Source organism: Chelonia mydas, chromosome 2 (assembly GCF_015237465.2).
Source record: "Chelonia mydas isolate rCheMyd1 chromosome 2, rCheMyd1.pri.v2, whole genome shotgun sequence".
Lineage (NCBI taxonomy): Eukaryota > Metazoa > Chordata > Testudines > Cheloniidae > Chelonia > Chelonia mydas.
In genome coordinates, this window is record NC_057850.1 from 61,007,786 (window position 1) to 61,027,274 (window position 19,489).

A 19,489-nucleotide genomic window follows, 5' to 3' on the forward strand; every position below is an offset into this window, starting at 1 on the left:
ATTTTACTTTGGAAAGGAATATGCCTAGTGTCTGCATTTCCTGTGTCTCCTATAGTTTTACCTTTTATGTATAACTTTATTGTACAAGCTCCAATCTCATTATGTGCACTAAACAAATAATACATACTCATAATTATTACTGAAGCAAAGCAATTTCAGCCTGTTCACTTATTGTTAAATAGGAATCATATCAAATATATCAATGTGGTCTTTAAAATATCAAAACCTTAAAGAATTCAAAATGACATTATCAAATGTGAGAATCCACTGATACTGGTCATTAGATTTTTAACGATGCTTTTAAGGTTATTAATATTGAAAAGAGTAAAACACTTCAGCTGACAATGCCTGCTGCTACAGGAATCTAGTAGAGACAAATTGTTTATTTTATGTAGGCCCAATAAAGAAAGGAAGAGAACTTCGTATAAAACATTCATTGGACCCTAGTTATTTAGTATAGGTTCTTTCCAGAAATTGCATTGCAGGTACTAAATTGCATAAATAAGCTGACCTGTCAGGTTTTTGGCAATCTATGGAGCTGGTCAGCCTGTATGTTAGTGCAGTTTTTTGTTGCAATGAGATGTAATGGCTTTTCAGCGCACCATAAGCACAGTTGTGACCACAGGCACACTTGTGTCATTTTCTGTGCAGTAATGAAGCCTGACGAGTGGTCTCCTGCTTGCAGATAGCCGGCTGTTGTCCTAAAAATGCAAACCATTGCCTCGGGCCATGGAATCAGGAACAGGCAAAGGACAGTGGCACAGGCAGGGCTCCCCACTGCTCATCCTCCCTTTAGCACACTGTACTTGGATGCAGAAGAATAGTCTTTACCCTTGTACATAAGGGCACAACGAGAGAAAGTGATAAAAACAATGGCATGAAGGCCATATTTGAAATCTGGTTTTGCAAAATTGCTGAGCTGCCATTTGAAAATCAAATAAAAAAAATTCCTTTGGCGATACAGGTTTTCTGCCCCCATACACAATACGTAGTTTGAACATAAAAGCTGCTACTTCAGCATAGTTTCTCTCTCTACATAGCGACAGACAGTATGCAAAGTAAATCTCAGGAACAATCCTAGCTTTTTTTATGGCTCATTAATATTCCATGGGACAGGCATGCCAAGAGTGCACTGGGGTTCACATTCTCCAGAATACAGTCAGCTCATTTTCTTCATTAGTTAAAAATTCCAGGGTTATAAGAGTGCTACTTTGCGCTAGATAGCTGAGTACTGCGGGAAGTCCTGTTTTCATGAGAACTGTGAAGATAAATCTGTCTCAAGTCATTTACAAATTAGGCCTTGTACTGAAATCAAATGATTTGTGATTTAATTATGCTTTGGTGTTCAGCATTCTAGGCTCTTCCCCCCGCAACCTCCTTCCTTTCTCCCCTTCTTTTGAATGTAAACACAGCTCTGCCAAGCACTCTGGACTCTGTAATCCATAAATTTTATAGTTTTCTTTTAATTGTGTATCGATGTCCTAGTTTCTGTTCATGCATTCAGTGGTTTATATATTAGTGTTGGTAATAAATGCTATAGTTAGGCTTACAAAACCGTTTCAGTTAGAACCCCTGCTTTCACTTCCTTTCTCATAATTTTTCTTCCTTGTTTCTCACAGTTTTCTAGAAAATCCTGATTTTACACTGAAAATGTTCATGCTTTGGCAGCTGCCAAAGCAAATATTTTTGCAAAATTTGAACAAAATCCCTTTGGGAATTTTTTAAGGCCAGTGAGGGTGAACAAAATATACATTTCACATACTGTAACTGTTATTGCCAGAGCCTTTTTGTCACCACATAGTGAACTCGCAAAGAGGTGAAACTTGCTAGGTAAATAGTCCTTACTGACGTAAACTGTATATGTACTCCTTGGAAAAATCTTTTTTGGAAATGGTATAAGGCCTGTATATACCTTCTGCTACGTGGTGTGTAGGGAAACATATCTGCTAAATATCACGCTAGAGGAGAGTGACTTTGCAAAATGTTACTCCCTCCACTACCTCACTAGTTGCGAGGCCTCGCTCCATCTTCCCAATCACATGCGAGAAAGTGGGTCTGACTATGGTATATACTGTACTGCTCTATAGTATACTGTATGCTCTGCACCCCCAAAATTTGAATCTGTTTTACAGGAAATGTCAGTGGAAAGCTAAACTCTGGGACTCTCCCTGCAGTATCAGTGTGCATTGAAGGTCTGATGATCAATGGTAGCACAGTTAAGGCTCTGCCATACTTTGAAGGTTGAGGAGGGGGATGTGAGCAGGTGCTTCTAGTTTCCACCTGGCTAGGATGCCTGGTGCCTAGATGCTCATGGATTCCGGTTTTCTAGTGCCTTTTTAGGCCCTGCATCCCTGCTAGCCCTGCAGATTGGAGGTGGGAAATGCTATCACTCTGCAACAACATTAGAGCTCCATTTTTTTTTTTTTTGGCATTGTTTTATTTCTGTCCTCAGGACTAAGGGTGGAGGTGGCGGCATTTGGGTACAAATTGAGAATGTTTGAAAGTTGCATGTTAGGCATAAGCAGCATTTAATAATATGTGAGAGCACACAAAATACGGGAACTGCAACATATACAGGTTCCGTTAACTCAGAGACACGGTACATATGTAACATTTTATATTCTTTTTTTCCCTACTGTGTAGCATCTTAATACTGGTACGTAATGTTTAAAATGTTAAATATAAACCAGAAAGCACACAGGATGTGCAGTTTTTCTTTAGGAACCTTTGCTTTTTTATTTTGTGACTTTTTTCTGACATGAACTATGCAAAGCTAATGTTGCAGTAACCTAGTATTTGAGTATATATAATACAAAATACTTGTACTTCTGGGACATCAGCTATTTCTATGGATACAGTATGTTGAACAGACATAGAACAAAGAAAACCAAAACAGTTGGTACTCTGCTGTCAAGGAAACAAGCTGCTCTTTCTGCTTAAATATCTCTTACCAAAGCTGGGGGGGGGGGGGGGAAGCTTCAGTAAGGATTTTATTAAACAGGATAAAGTCTGGCTTGTAAGCAATCAGATGTTTCAGTAACAGATATTGTTATGTCTGATGCTGATAGATCACAATACCTCCTAATAGCACCTTGCAAGCTGCCAAGGTTAAGGTGCTTTGTATAAATACACATTTTTAGGCATTTTTAAATGGAAATATAAAATAAATTTTTGTGCATGGCGGGAGCCCAGGAATGAACTGAAGAAACATTTGGCCATTTTCTCTTTTTGAGTTAAGTGCCAAATATTTATTTAGATTAAACTTTTTTTGTTCCCTTTTTTGTAACTCAAAATCTGTTTTTGCCCCCATTGAAACCATGGGGAGTTTTGCCACTGACTTCTGAAGTAATCTGACCCTCTGATTTGTTTAATAAACTGAAATTCTACAAGACACTAGTTTGTAAGGCTGATAAGTATCTGTGGGTAACTATTTAAAGCATTTTAAATAATAGTTACTATGTTTATATAATGAAAAGGTTCACTGAAGGTGCACATACATGTTCTTTACAAACACTTCTAACCTATTGACACATGAGACTATGACAACTCAGAAACAACGTTTATGACATGTCAGAATTGGAATCCTTGCTGCAAAGTGTTATGGGAAAGAATGAGATGATTCACAATATTTTTTAAAATTCAAACCAGTTTTCAGGCACAGGAATCTGATAAAAGATTCAGTTTACAATGAGCTTTGCTTTCCTGTACTTGAATCTCATTGGGAGGGTCTAGGAACAGTGTGAGTTCATGCACATTGGCATAGGTTTGTTCAGGGTCCTCAGAGGGGTGACAGATCTAGAAATAGGTCTAGTGGTAATATTGAAAAATATCATCACATAACCACGTACGTTTTCCTAGGCAACATAGTTCTGACTTGAAATATACAAGAGAACAGTAATCTCAATGTGTGCATCGGTACACAGCGATAATCAACTGTGACTATCCAGCTTTGACAAATGTTCATGGAGCTGAATAATCATTTGAATCACTGCTGGTTCAGAACTCCAGGTCAAATTTGAATCACAGTACAACTGATGGTCAAGTCAAAGGTTTCACAAACTTCTACTTAAGAACTGTTATGGTCTCTGGGTCACACTCCCTGCCGGCAGACTTTCTCCCACCAGCAGCCTTTTAACAGAGTCTGCACTGGTAGAAGCTAATATTTGGTATATTTGATCCTTCATATTTAGCTGATTAGGATCTGATCTTGAAGATTCTAAGATAGGAATTGTCATTAAAATCAATAGGTGTGACCTATGAGGAGGGACTATAGAATGGGTTTATATCATTTATATCATGCCCATTTATATCATGCCCATTACCGTAGTATAGCTGTTATGTTTGTCTCAGGTGCTGGAATGCCTTCCCATGATGCTGCTCTTGAGTAAATGCTGCATCTTGATTGCCCTCTCATAAACTATTTTTTTTAATGTATCTTAAAAAGAAGGGAACTGACAGACAGAAAACAAATGCCTTTAAGTAGCATTAAAGTCGGAGCGACACAACCCAGCCCGCATTTAAAAGAAAAAAAACCCACAGCAAATGTTTAGTATAAATTCTTAATAGACTTTAAAGTGTCTTTTTTAAAACTTCATGGATTAAGAATTTTTGTAAAGTTTAACATTCTTAACTTTGAATTTTGTGGCTTTTCTTAGTTTGTGTAGCAACTTTATTGTTATGGTAAATCTGTTTCTTTTGGGTTTCTCTGTGCACTTCTGAATATTTGATCTGAATTTAATAATTTCCATGTGTGAAATCCTTTATTAAAAGAAAATCAATTTATCTGATACTTACTGCTCTTTAGTACAGCACAGCTTGGTAGCACTAGGTACGTCTTGTTGAAAGTATGTCCATAAATATGTCCCTTGCAGCATAGAACAGCTTGTTAACTTGGCAATCCTCAGCAGTTTGCTTCGAAAAGTTTGCCTCAGATGTGATAGTCCAAATGTAGGGCAAAATTCTGAGTAACTTTTTAGCTAATTTTACCAATTGACATATTCTTCCCAGTTTTAACTGCCTACTTACTTTAGCAGTGTCTGCAAAGCTGCTGCTGCTGTATCCTAGGAAGAGCTTTGAAGAGCCTTTTTGTATTTAATGGGCTGGGAGTAGTGAAACCTGTTCTCCAATGTACAGTAAAACCTGACTTAGCGATCACCTCTGAAGACAGACCACCTGTCACGAGTGACTACTTAGAGAGGCCATGGAAAGTTTTTTCCCTTATAATTCAACTGTGAAGAAACTGTGAAGAATGACCACCTGTCAGATGAGACCAGCGACCACATTTTTTTACTTCCATCCGTGAAAATAAACCTGTAGGAGAAACTGATCTTCCTTACTTCTGCGTTGCTGCTGGCGGCAGCACTGCCTTCAGGGCTGGGCAGCTGGAGAGCGGAGAAATAAGGGTGGCATGATATTGGTATTGCCACCCTTCTGCACTGCTGCTGATGGTGGCACTGCCTTCAGAAGTGGGTGCCTGGCCAGCAGCTGCCGTTCTCCGGCTGAAGACAGCAAACCTTTGAAGAGAGACCACCTCTTACAAGTGACCACTTTTGTTCACTCCCATGAGTGGTTGCTCTAGGCTGGTTTTACTGTGCATCTATTTTCTTGGTGGAATGTTATTCTATTTATTTAACAATATAAACATAATATGGGCAATACAGTGCCACTAAAAGGCTGCAAGCTATTACGTAGGAAATAATATTACTGTGAATTATACAGTGTTTTACAAAAGTTGATAAACATTATTATCCTTATGTTACAGGTAGGGAAAATGAGGCACAGAGCGAGTAAGTGACTTTCCCCATGTCATATGATAGATCAGATGTCTGGCCTTCCGATTCCCTAATCACCCAACGATGGTGTCTATACATTAATGGAAACATTCAATATCAATACGTTTCTAGGATATTTTTGTGTTATAGTGAAAAGATGTTTTGCATGTTTCATCCAGTTGAGACCTTGTTCACTCCTCCTTTGCTCTTAGAATACTTTTGAACAGCTTTGTACAAAATTTTTAAGCATGAGAATGCAAGTATGATGCCCAGTTTACATCCATACTAAATAAAATACATTGGCTTGACTCATGGGAACACAATGAAATCCCAAATTGAAAACTCTTCATTTTATATCTTTCCAACTATATCCTGGTTTAGCCACATTAGGACTGTGAGCAAAGATATTTTAAACTAGGTTACAATGGTTATCTAAGTGAAAGATAATATCCCATTGTCATTATTGTCTGGTAGGTCTCATTACTCCTCTGGGCATGCTCCTTAGAATAAATTAAAAGGATCCGCTGAGAACCATTTTGCTTTGGGTTTTTTTTAATGATTGCCAAAAGCTATTTGCTAGAATAGTGCAGAATGTTTACAAATGCCTTAGGAAGAAAACAGCAGAATGTGGAACTAATTGTGTTTATTCAAGATAATTATGAAACACAAATGACCATTACTTACAACAAGTCCCCTGACAGCTAGAGTTTGACTCGTGGGACTGGGATCAAACTCAGTAAAGAAAGACCTTAATGTTAAACTAAGCTGTCCATGGATTCTTCACATATCCACCTGTGCTGCTGGTGTCATTATTTCTGAACAGCATTCCTGTACCAGACTGCAGTGCCAATGGATAAAGTTTACGGTTATGAAGAAAAGCATGTTGCTAACTTCAAAAAGGAAAGCCACATTTTCTAGCTGGTATTGAAGGATAGGATTTGCAGAAATGCCTGAAAATGGAGTTAGAAGCACAAGTCCTATTGACTTAGCTGATTTTGAAAAGTCCGCCTGAAATACTTTATTGACAATTAAAACACAAGTTCTGACACAGGAAAATAAGAGACTTATGTCTGTTCTGTGCCACCAAATGTACAGGCTTTGCAGCATAGTAGTGGAATAAGAACTAACAGATAGCAACCTGTTGCTGACATTATATTCCAGGGCCTTCTATCCTATAAGAGGATGGAAGACATAAAGATATGCCCATTAACTCCACTGGAAGCAAGAAAGAACCATTCTATATTAATTATATCCAATGTTTCCTAACCAGCTGGCCAGCCCATCTCTAAGGACCCATTCAAACTACTAGCCAGTTTTTATTATGGTATCTTAGACAGGATAATAGTGATTCAGTACTGTGTATTGGGCTGGAATTTCATAACAGCAGGTGGAAGGATGCAAGTGGACAATCATTTCAATTTTAAGTAAAACTAGATTCCAGTATACGGGTCAATACGTAATCCGCCTTCTTGTTTTGTTGTAGCTGACATTGCAGTGTGCTCCTTGGTTATTCTAGAAATCTCTCTATCGTATGGTATATGCTACTCAAATGGGTCAATTTTCCTGCCTGAGCGGCATTCTGTATGCTTTATTCTTGCTACAGCTATGGTGGAATTATTTTGGTTGTGAACAAATAAGCAAATTGGTCACAGAACTTATACTCTAACCCTAAAATTTCTTCAGGTTATAGTTCTCGTGCAGGGAAGTCACTGGTAAGTATGTTTAATAGTATGAAAGGTATGAAACATTTGGTATATGAATGTAGCTACCAACTTTTACAGCTTTGGTTGGCACCATTTTCTGATATCATACATTAAATGCATGGCTCAGCAACGCTAGATGTAATATAAGTGAGTTGTCTATTAACTTTGAATCTTTGGGAATATATTAAAGGGGAAATATTTTGGTGAAATCCTGGCCTTACTGAAGTCACAGGGAGTTTTGTTATTGACTTCGGTAGGATCAGATTTCACTTTGACTCCGCATCCTGTGCAAGTTTTGATGAATATTGTTGTATGATGAAAGCAGCGTTCAGTGTGTGCAGTGTTCCAAAAGAAAGAAGTTTGTTGGCACAGAGGTATGAGCAAAGGGCTGAAGAGCAAAAGCTTCAGAAAGCCCTGGTACAACCACCATCAAACAAATTGTGACCAAGAGTCTTAGAAGCACTAAGGAGGGATAGGAAGCAGTCTCATTAAAGAGATTCATTTTGAATGGCCCAGGTTCCCATAGTTTAAGGTTCCCATTTTTACTACTTTGCATACAGTCCCACAAAAGAGAATTTTCCATTTAGCTCAGAGTTTGAACCAGACAAATTAAATCAGATTAGGGTTCCCACATTGGCCTGCTAAACCCAGGGTTGTGAGTTCAATCCTTGAGGGGGCCATTTAGGGATCTGGGGCAAACATCGGGGACTGGTCCTGCTTTGAGCAGGGGGTCGGACTAGATGACCTCCTGAGGTCCCTTCCAACTCTGATATTCTATGATTATATCTCCTCTTACTGTCCACCTTCCAAGGTAAATAATTTTCAATTTCACCTCACATGAAAACTTCCCTCCCTAATTTTCGCTGCCTTTCTCTGGACTTTTTGTATAGTCTTTTCGCAATGGGATTGCCAGAACTGCACAGCATTCAAGATGAATCTGTGCCCTTTACCTACCTGGTGATATTAAGCCAGTCTGAGCAAGATTGATCAACCAAAGAGTGTCGCATATGGATAGAGTTCATATTCTTGGGGGGGAGAGATTTTATTGTACAGAAAGCAAACAGAGATCCTCCCCCTTTAAGGGCCAAGCACAAATATTATTAGGTTTTCATTAGCCCTGGTTCCAAATATAAGGGGTAGTCTACTTCAGCCAGCTCCAGTAACAACAAGGTCTGGGTTCTAGCCACATGGGAGTGTCTCTGGGAGTCTCTCCCTTCCCATCCAGCTGGCTTTGTGGGGGATCTTCAGCCCAATGGCTCCATCCTCTCCTGGCTGACTGCTCCATTTCTTAGCTGTTAGTTGGGGGCTCTCTTAACCATCTGTGCTGGACCATCCAGTTTCCTAAGGTGCAGGAAGGAACCTGCCTCCCTGCAAGGATTTTGGAGAGTCATCGTCTTCCATTATATCATCTTTCAGAGTTATGAGAGAGACAAGTGGAGGCATGTAGAGGAGGATGACAGGTTGCGGGGCCAGACACTATCTACACAGTCACCTCTGAGCGGGACGTTTAATGAATGTTGGGAGAATCTGTGGAATCCAGGTTAGCCAGATAGCTCCTAAGATCTTTGTATTGTACACATCCTGCACCAGGGCATGTAGGTAAAGCAAGGATTTGGAAGGAATCTGCCTGGAGCTGCTGAATGATCCTAACATTTTAAATAATATTTTAAACCATTTACAAAAAAATCTGCACATTCTTCCCCCCTCCTCGCCCCCAGTAATATACAGAATTCTTAGCAAAGCAGAGAGATAACTGCATGGGGAGCTTGGCCTCTAGGGCCACATGTTGGAAGAGCCCATTCACAGATAGTTTCTAGTGACTCCAGTCAATTGTGCAGAACCAAAGACTAACACGGCTGCTACTCTGAAAGAAGAAAGTGTCTTTATAGTTTCTTCCTCTTTGAGACAGTCTTACTTCTCAGGGTTTAATGAACTGCCCATTGACTGCCAGAGTAACCATCGTGCTCTTCATAGTCAGACAGCAGCTGATCCGCAGCTGAGGTTCTGAGGTGAAAGTTCACTGACAAAGGTGGAGGAGGTTAAAGATAATAAGAGTCTAAATATCCACAGGGAGTTCAGATCATGGACAAAGTCATAATTACATAAGCCATTACCATTGTTTGGATTAAAAGAAATAGCTGCAAGCTGAAAAACATCAGGCAGGGATAGAAAACATTTGCAAAGACAAGATTAAGAATTAAGTGCTGAAAATAACAGACTTTCTGAACTGGATGTCCTGTGGCTTGGAGATGTTCTAAAAGGAGAATTGTTTGATTATTCAAGTAGAAACCTGTTAAATGGATAACCTTGTTGCACCACATCTTAATTCCTTTAGCAAGTCTGCACTTTCAACAGGTATTGATTTACTGCTATTTTAATCAAATGTGTTTTAGATGCTTAGGAAATGTCAATGAGAATTTTAACCCCCGCATAAACTGTGTAGAGATAGTGGTTATATAAACTGTATGTTGCTTTCATGATCTGGACAAACATCATAAACTATGGGCCAAATTATGCCCTTGGATGAGTATGCTTGTTGCTCTTTGCTGTCCATGTGGCTGTCATTGAAATCTGTGGGAGACAACCATGTGCATTCAAAGAGGAATTTGGCCTAATAACTAATATGCTCACATACTTTGCCACCTAGATATTCCTTGTGGCTGTTTGACCTACATTATTTTTTTAGCCAAGGTAAAAACATACATTTAAAAAATCTCATTAAAATCATGATGAAAAAGCCTCTTGGACTGCATTGGTTAGTTTGTGTGTGGCAATATTTAATGGGCTTTCTTTTTCCCCAGCTTCCCCTGGCAAGTCAGCATGAGGAGGGATTACAGAGGGATGCAACTGGGATAGAACCTGTCATTATGTCCCAGAAAGTGGACATGGTCTAAATGGGAGAATTTTATGGCCACAAAAGGTACTGATCTGTGATCACACATCCTGTATGCAAATCTTCAATTGCTAATTAAAACTGCCATCCGCTAATTGAATCACTGGGGGATCTATGCTGGAAACACAATGTGCTCCAATAGGGGTGAATGTCCCCTTTAGTGCAGTTGTCCTCACTTGTGCAGGAGTGACTCAAACACAGTACATGTGCAACAATTTGAAAATGTAAAGCACTATGGCGAAACCCAGTCCTGAACACTATGGCTGTGTAGGAGCCTGGTGTGTGCACAAGGAAGGGGGCATGGATTCCATGGAACGCTGGGTTGGGAATGTCCCATGGAATCCACAGCTATTAGTAGAGGGCATACAGGAGCGGGTCATGATTGGTCAGAGGAGGTGTGACTCCACCTTAGGTTCTCTTTGTGGTAGACCACATATGGGGATGCCTTCCCCTTTCTTTTCTGAGCGTGAACACAGCATCTAGTCTAGCTACTTGGACTGGATCCTGGGTTAAGGATTTACTCCTTTGTGTGGTTGTTGTTGTTTATTTTTGTTCCAAGTAGCTAGTTGGAATGGTAATTTTAAAAATGGATTCAGCATTGTCATATTCATATGCCTGAGGGCATATCAATCTATGTTACCCTATTAACTTGAGGCTTTTACATCTGCTAGCAATCAGCTTATACATTGTTTGCAAATATTCCACATTTCTCTCCTTCCTCATATTAGCGATGCTTTAAGGCAAGAAATATACTATTGGTGCACTTTTATAAATCCACATAGGTTTGCACAGGTCATTGGCGTACAGGGGTTTCAGATTCTGCTTACATATAAGGCAAAGGCAGGTATGTGGCAATTACAAGCCAGCTCGACTTTTGTTTTCCAAATGTAAAGTATATAACACACATATTTTGCATTTACTTTCCACAATGAAAGAAACAAAGAAAGCAGTTGGAAAGCTACCCATTAATTTATAATTAAACCATTTAAAAAAAAAGAAACCAGCAGCAGATTGGTCCTTGGGGCTACTATGCCTGAGCATCTGAATTACCACCACACAAAATTTATTATTTTTACTAATGCTCTCATTCCAGTATTAACTGTAAAGGTCATTCACAGATAGAATCTGGAATAGGTATGAAATAATTTTTTTGCTTAACTTTTAACATTTACTTAACTGATTACTAGCTACGAATCTGACACTCAGCAGACATAACAGTGCTCTTGAGGAGATTAAAGGATTAGTCACTCACTAGCTTAATCAGATTAATCAGAGATTTTGAACACAATATATAATTCTACCCACAAGAGGGGATACATGATAGCCACATGCTAGCATAATTGGGAAAGGGGTAGTACGGACAGACAGACTGATACAAAAGAGGGCAGAAAATGTTACTAGTTACCAGAAGGATTTTTGCAAGTACTGTACTTGTAAATTGAACCTGAAGAATTTTTTTAAGTGGGAATGCTAATTCACAAAATAATTATAAGACCAATATTGTCCAATAGTCTGAACAAAGAGTATAAAAAGACTAATATGATGTGCCACTGTATACTTTTAGCGTTGATATACGAATGGCACATTTGTATGTTCTTTTCTGATTTGTCTGATCTTTAATTTCATATCTGAAAACTTCTCTCTAGTCTGTGGATCTTTATTTAAGTGTTAAATTATTTCTGTCTATTTTCTTTTATTATTTCTATTTTCTCTTTTTTTTTATGCCACAGAAATTAGGATCTGAAATATGGGCTGGGGAAAAAGTAATAGAAAAATTAATAAGAATGTATTGTGAGGAAATTAACATATTATATTTGATATAGTGAATTATATTGTAGTAGAAACACTGATTAACTAAGATCTCCTAGAGGCACTAAAATGAGAATTTAAATCTGTATTTATCTATGGGAAATCTAGCATTCTTATATGAAAACTGTAATATTATATCTTTTGCACTGTTCAAATAAGAGGTTGGGTTGTTAGCAAACCCCCAGGATGATGAGATCAGGATCCTTGTACTGGATCTCGTTTAAATTACTGCATTCCTAAGTAACAATAAAAAGAGAAAAATTGTACACAATCCTAATATGAATCCTGCTTTAAGATTTAAGGTATCAGAGTAAAGAATAATAAACATGTTCAAGATGCTCATCTTAATCCAAAAGCCATCTTTCCCCCACCCGATAATTATTGTTTTATTTGGTTTACCTTATCATTTTAATTTTCAAATACCATTTATGGGACAATGACATATACATGTTTTCTTAGCATTACTAAAGGGGTAGAACTCTGCCTAAATCATAGCTCCCTGACAGGTAGCCTTCAAAACAGATGCACTTTTTAAGAAAAAAGAAAAAGAAAGAAATATCCATGTGCTTAAGGAAAGACACTTTAGTTGGAACTCTGCCAGATTTCCACTCTGAAGAATGCCCCGTGCTTGGCAAAACGCTGAAATGTGTATCTATAGTGATCATTCTTTTAAGTCTTAAGATTTGATAACTACAGTTCTTTAAAAACAGCAAGTATAACTCAGAAGCAACATAGTTGCTGATGACCTAAGACAACATATAAGCAAATGAATACTAAATATACATCAAGTATTATCTGGATCTTTTATAAAGTGAAGTTGGACTTTAAAAGAAAATACAAGTACTGTAACTGTATAGCCTGTCCATTTGTCCTGTGGTGTATGAAGTACTCTGTGTGTGTGTGTGTGTGTTTGTATACATATACATGAGCACATGTTAAATAAGAGCTGCAAAATATTTTCTTTTCTACCCCTCTTTCAACTCCTAATCCAGGCAGTATCTCTCAGTCCTAATAGGATGCAACAAGCTTATTTACAGTGGTCCTCTGATGTGCTTTGTGTTTACAAGCTCGATTATACAAACCCATTTCTAACACTCCCAATTTTAACCACTCCCCCACCCTCTTCCCCCCCACCCCCCAAACAAACCCAACCACCAAAATCCAAAAGACATCGGTCAGCTCCACAAGTACAAGCAACTTTTTGCTAATCCGTGACAGTTGCATTTCACAAATGCAGCCTGTGGCAACTAGCATTATAGCCCTCTTTGGCGCGCACACACACACACACACGCGCACACACACACACACACACACCTGCCGTGCAAGAAGTAGCCTTATTTTTGAGAAATGCTTTAATGGATTAATATGTGCCAGTAACAGTCAAGATACCATTGCTTTATATTAAAAAAAGAAGCTCATCCTAATCTCATATTAACGATCAATTTGCAAACAAACTTGTCTCTACATAGTGCTGACAGTCAGGGGAGGGCAGCGGGGAGTTGCTTTGTGATACTGTCTGTATGTCTCGTGCTTCAGCTGATGGAATTATTGTTTATTTTTTTAATTTTCAGAGGTAGGTTGATGACAGCTGAAGAAGACTGTATTTGCTGAAGAGCAGCATGATGGTAGAGAGGAGCGGAGTTCCTGAGGGAGATCTAATGGTGCCTCTCCTTCCTGCACAGAGATAAAGACTTATAATAAGCGTGTATGTTCACCATCTGGCTCTGTGCATGTGGTCCTTATGGAGGCGAAAGCTGCACAATCTGTAAATGATCAGGAGCCATAGCACTCTCTCCAGAGAATCCACGATGCAATCAAGGTGACAGATGGCATGGCCACTGCTGTGGCCTCATGGAGAAGATCAAAATCACCTTCAATAAACTCTGACTGAAATGGGCATGAGCACCTCAAAAAAGTCAGTTTGTCAGTCAAACTGCGACAGCAAGCTGCATTGGGGAAACATAGCGGCCAGCTCGCTGTTTTCAATCGTTTCCGTCTGACTGAGCCTGAACTATGATCTTTCTCAAATTGTCCTTTCTGTTTAGCTGAAGCAGGCCAGCAAATTGCCAGATTCATAGCTTTATTGAAGGAAATTGAAAACATGATGTCCTCAATTCAAGGGACAAACAACTGGCAGGTGTTTGGACACCCAAGCACATAAAATGGACCCCTGGTCTTTAGGACATGTTTGTCCAACTTTTGTCAGATTAAATATAGATATATTAGAAAATGTATATCATAAAATTCCAATCTATGCAGGGTTTAATGGGCATTAGCTGACAGCGATTATGTGACCAAAAATGAACCTCATGTTATATATTCAATGCTGGATTTTTTCCCTCCTTTATGCCACAAATACTATATCTACTGATAATTAGACTAATCTTTATTTCCCCTTTAGTTGAGTATCTTTGTATACCAAATTTACCTTCATGGTCCATCAAGTCTAATCAGCGAGAACCTGATTCTGCAAGATTCTGAGTGTTCTCAACTGTCATTGATTTCAGCAGAGGTAAAGGGTGCTCAGTACCTCATCGGATCAGGCCATAAGGGCCCAATCCTTCAAAGCACGGATCATCACCAGAAGAGACTGAACACGCTACACTCTCATTCAAGTTAATGGGGGTAAATGGTGCTCAGCACTTAGCAGGGTCTAATATCCTAAGTCAGCAGGAAAGATGTGTACCAAGCCTTTTTTGTTCTCTGCAACTGCATGAACAGTTAAGAGATCGTGCACTGTTGCTTCCTTTATATTGGTGTCTTTAAAGACTTGACCAGCTTGTATTCTTAAGGACAGCTTAATTAAAGCTACTTGCTGCTGCTTTAAAATCCATCCACTTGTGCTTTCATGCTGCTTTGAGAGGCTTGAGGATCAAGGGCGAGGATGAAGCAGGGGGTGACGCATTTGAAAGTGAGAGGTCTAGAAAAAGATTATTTTTCCTTCTGTCTTCAGAATCCACTCTGTCCCCTGTTTGGACCTGTCTGCATTAAAAACTGGATCTACTTTTTCTTCCCTTTCTCAGCTACAGGGGTCACTCTCTTTCCTCGTGTTGTTTTTAAAACCACGCCTTAAGATATCCCTTCTTCTCTTACCCCTCCCAGCTATCAGTTTCTATCCCTATTAGCAGAATCTTGGATCTCTGCAGATTTGGGGCCAGATCCAAAGCCCTTTGACATCAGTGGGAGTTTTTCTGTTGACTTCAATGTACTTTGGATCAAACCGTTGGCAATTCTAACATCTTACATGTTCATGTATAATAGACAATCCTCAACTACTAATAATTTTGGGAGAGGGGTCACATTTTAAGCTTCAGCCTCCCGTTCTATGTCCAATTTTGTATATACAACTGATTGTGCCCACGAAAATGGGTGCATGCATGTTTTTATGCCTGCAACAAACATTTGCATTTGCAAATTGAAGCAATTGGCTGCTCAGCTATCTGATTTGCATACTCAAATGTGGACCTTACATGTGCACTAGAACAGAGTGCACTCAGGTGTGACTTTAGTGACCCTTCTGTTCAACTTGAATGTGAGGCCACAGTGAGAGACGGCAAGACATTGTGGGCAGAAGTGTTACCCTCATGCAGAGGGCACGCAGTTTGGTGTATCATTTTCTCCGGACCCAAACAGAGCGGTGTCTTTGCATTCCCAATCTTTTTGTGATGGCAGGATCCGGATGAGAATGAACTGACCAAAGGTTACTCCGGGTAACATGGAGATGATGCTAGTAGAATGAAAGAAGGATTTTAAAGATTTAGGCTGGTGATTTCTGCTCTATTTATTGAGGACCTTTGGCCATTGGATTTGCAATGTTGGGTGCTTCTAGAATTTTGACTGCTTCTGGAATCTAAGATGATTTCCCTGGCCAAAAGTATCTTTTTCCATTTGTATCTGGCAGTCTCCCTGATGGTGCTAGTGTAATATATTGCATGCTACTATCTACCTTAGGTACTTATGTGGCCCCATTGTCATAGTACCTGAGAACTTCACAATCAACATCCCTCCACACAAATACCGCTGTGATATAAGGTAGAGCTGTTATCCCCATTTTACAGATGGAAAAATGAGGCACAGAGAAAGTAAATGATTTGCCTAAGGGCACTCAGGAAGTCACAGTAGAGCATGGACTTGACACTGGGTTTCTCAAGTCATAGATTAACACTATAACTATCAAATGGCCTTCCTCTTCTACACTAGTTCATCAGCGTTTATATTAGTTTTCTATTTGCTTCCCAGTGCTGACTTTGGTCTATAAAGCCATACTAGTTATATGGGAAGCTGCTTTTCTCCCTGGGTAATGAAAGGTAATATCAGCTTGGGTACTTGAGGTAATACCTCAGAGGTCAGCTGCTCTGTGGAGAGCCCTTAGCTTTGGAAATCTCCTGCTGACCTTTAGGTCAAAGTCCAAGTGCCATTTCTTCTTCCTTGATGATGGGGCTGGGTGGATGTGAAATCACATTGGAGGAGTATTTTTGTTTTTAATTGACTTTTTACTTTTAAAGTTAGGTTTGTTGTGTTATGTTACATTTTATAAATTAAGAGACTGATACATAGTCAAATTCGATGCCATTGCATGGATCCGATAGCTAGTAACCTTTCTTTGGGGAGCAGTTTATGGATTAACATGCTTGACAGCCATCAGGGAAGCTAAGGGTATGGTTAGAAACCAAATGCTGCTTCTCCCCCCATCCCCCACCTTCTTGTCTTCTCTCTCAACTAGCAACTGAATAAATTGCAAATACAGATCAGACTGAAAGAGTGAGAAATGACATCAGTTAACATTTGTAGCCCTCTCATTCATTCTCTCTGTGAAACTGCATACATATGGATCGAACACTTGTGGAGAAGACGTGGACACGCTGATCAAAATGTTCCAAGGATGCCTTTTCGTAGTGAAATATGCTAATGAAGAGTAAAAAAGCAATACACTGAAAGGTAGCATGGTACAGTTGATAAGGCACAGGACTGGAACTCAGGAGTCCTGCATTCTAGTTTTAGTTCTGCCTGTGATCTGGAGCAAGTCATTTCAGTTCTGTTTCCTTTCCTGGCCTTTGTCTGCTTTGCCTATTTAAATGTTAAGCTCTTTGGGGCAAGGGCTGTTTCTTTCTATGCATTTGTACTGTACCTAGTGCAATGGGGGCTCTGATCTCAGGCCTCTTGGTGCGACAGTAATACTAATAACATATAACGTATAAATAATTTAAAAATGAAATAAATCAAATGAAGGAAAACACTTAACCTGAACCATCACATTAAGGAAATGACTCTCTTGTCTTTCAGGGATAGAGGAGTGCTGGGTCTGGCCACATTACTGTACATTCCAGTTCCCTGGAGGGTATTATCAATATATGGCATTTTCTGCTGTTTTGGCTAGAGGATGGCTATCATGATGGAGAGAAGGCAATTAATTAGCTATAAAAGGTGATCAGTAGGTCCCAAAATGACGGGGATAAGACTCCATCTGGAGAATAAAGGAAGATAAAAGATCACAGCAAAATTTTAAGACATAGATTCTTAATTAACAATCAAAATAACACCTCTCACATAAATAGCATCTTTTACCTACAGTAAGTATCTCAAAGAAGGGAAACTATTATTCACAGACTTACCAGCTGTCTTGAGTGTATGAACCTGTGTGAAGTTCCAATTTCATTCTGATCAAATATAATCAGAAAAGGGGAAAGCATGTATTTTCACTTTAAATTTCAAAATGCATTTTGCATAACATCACATGGTGAGATGTTGAGTTATGTTACAGGACAAGGTGTCTTAAACAGTGACCGTGTAACATCCAGAAAATCAGAGATGGTTGAAATTATTCATTCCAAACTTTTTTTCTCCCCCAAAAGACCACCTTTTTCAAAAATCAGTATTTTATAGAAAAAAATAGGTTTCTAAAGTTTTTGCTCTTCAGTTTTTGTTTTTCCTCCCCTTTCCACTGCTTTTCAGTGGCAAAATAGAAGGAGACAAAAGGGAAAGGAGAAAATATAGGGAAAACAAGGAGGGACATTTTAATTTAATTTTTGAAAACTGAATTTTTTTTTGGTTTTATCTTTTTGTCAAAAAATGTGAAAATTTCAAACTTTTTTGTGAAAAATGTTAAAGCATTTTGACTTTGGGTGTGCGTGAAACATACCATTTTGGGATCAATTTTAGTCAGCAACAAATACCAGAATACAAGGGAAGTCAAACTATTATGAATTGGCCATTTGGGGCTATGTTTTCACATGAGGGTGCCCAGGCTGCGGTTACAAAATGTACCGTGTGCGGAATGGGTAAGTTATACATACCATTCTCCATTTGTGAATGTAGGTACAGTTTTGTGTATGCAGAAGGCACACATGCATTTTTTGTGGGCATCGATTAGGGGCCTGCCATTGAACATTTGACCCATTAACTCTGCAACCAGACCGCTAATTAGAAGGGTCAATTTTCATAGGGGCCTCAGCCCAATTTCTAATTTTGCATATAGTTCTGTGTGTGCTATTGTTTGTGGGAGCAAATCAGTGAATTCAGAATTGTCCATGACACATTAGAGGTTGTGAGTTAAAAATGTTCAGTAATACTATAGTTTATTTGGTATCAGGAATATGCCAAACAGTTTAGATACCACAAACCATGTGGTAATTGTATTCCTATCCTGCCAGGATTTTATTTATCTGGATAGTAGGGAGTGTGTACTCATATCTATCTATTTATATCAGTACCAGAAACAAAAGATTGGTAATCTGAGCAGAGGCGATGCATAGCTTTGTATAATAAAGGTAGCTTCTTTGTCTGGCAAACCACTCCTTTTGTATGCACATCAACCAGATGGCCATTTCAGTTTGTCTCCGGCTGTGAACCAGACAATATGGCAGAATTAAGGGAAAAGCAGCAACCTTCCCCTCCCCCCATAAATAACACTAGAAATCAACACTCTTTAGGGTGATTTCATTATAATCATCCATTTCTTTAGGGATTTGGAGCAGAGTTTTTGAGTCTGGGTGGGCTGATTTATTGTGTATTGGGCTCTCACTCTCTTTATGGTGCAGTTAGCTAAATGCCTAAGAGGCTGCGACAGATAAACCAAAAAAAAAAAAAAAAACAGAAAGAGAGATTAAATAATAAAACAAGCAGGATGAATTATGGGATGGGGGTTGTTTAAAGAGAGCAGGTCAGGATAGTGCTGCATTTGTTATACAGACACCCATGTGCTGTTTGAGGTTCCCCAAAAGCATAGTGTACAGTTATTGGGGCACGCGGGCAGGTCACACAGAGAATACTGGGGCACTGCCTGTCCCTAGTTAGTAATAAATCTACTGCAGTGG

At 39.1% G+C, this 19,489-nt stretch overlaps 1 long non-coding RNA gene across 1 annotated transcript in view; it reads left to right on the forward strand.

The window, feature by feature from the left end:
* The window catches only part of LOC122464231, a 34,392-nt gene extending 19,430 nt beyond the window's left edge, over positions 1-14,962 (forward strand). Inside the window, exons 2-3 of the long non-coding RNA XR_006288173.1 lie at positions 10,276-10,394; positions 13,748-14,962. This is a non-coding gene — a long non-coding RNA (uncharacterized LOC122464231). The remainder of the gene's footprint in view (positions 1-10,275; positions 10,395-13,747) is intronic.
* The last annotated feature ends 4,527 nt before the right edge of the window (positions 14,963-19,489 follow it).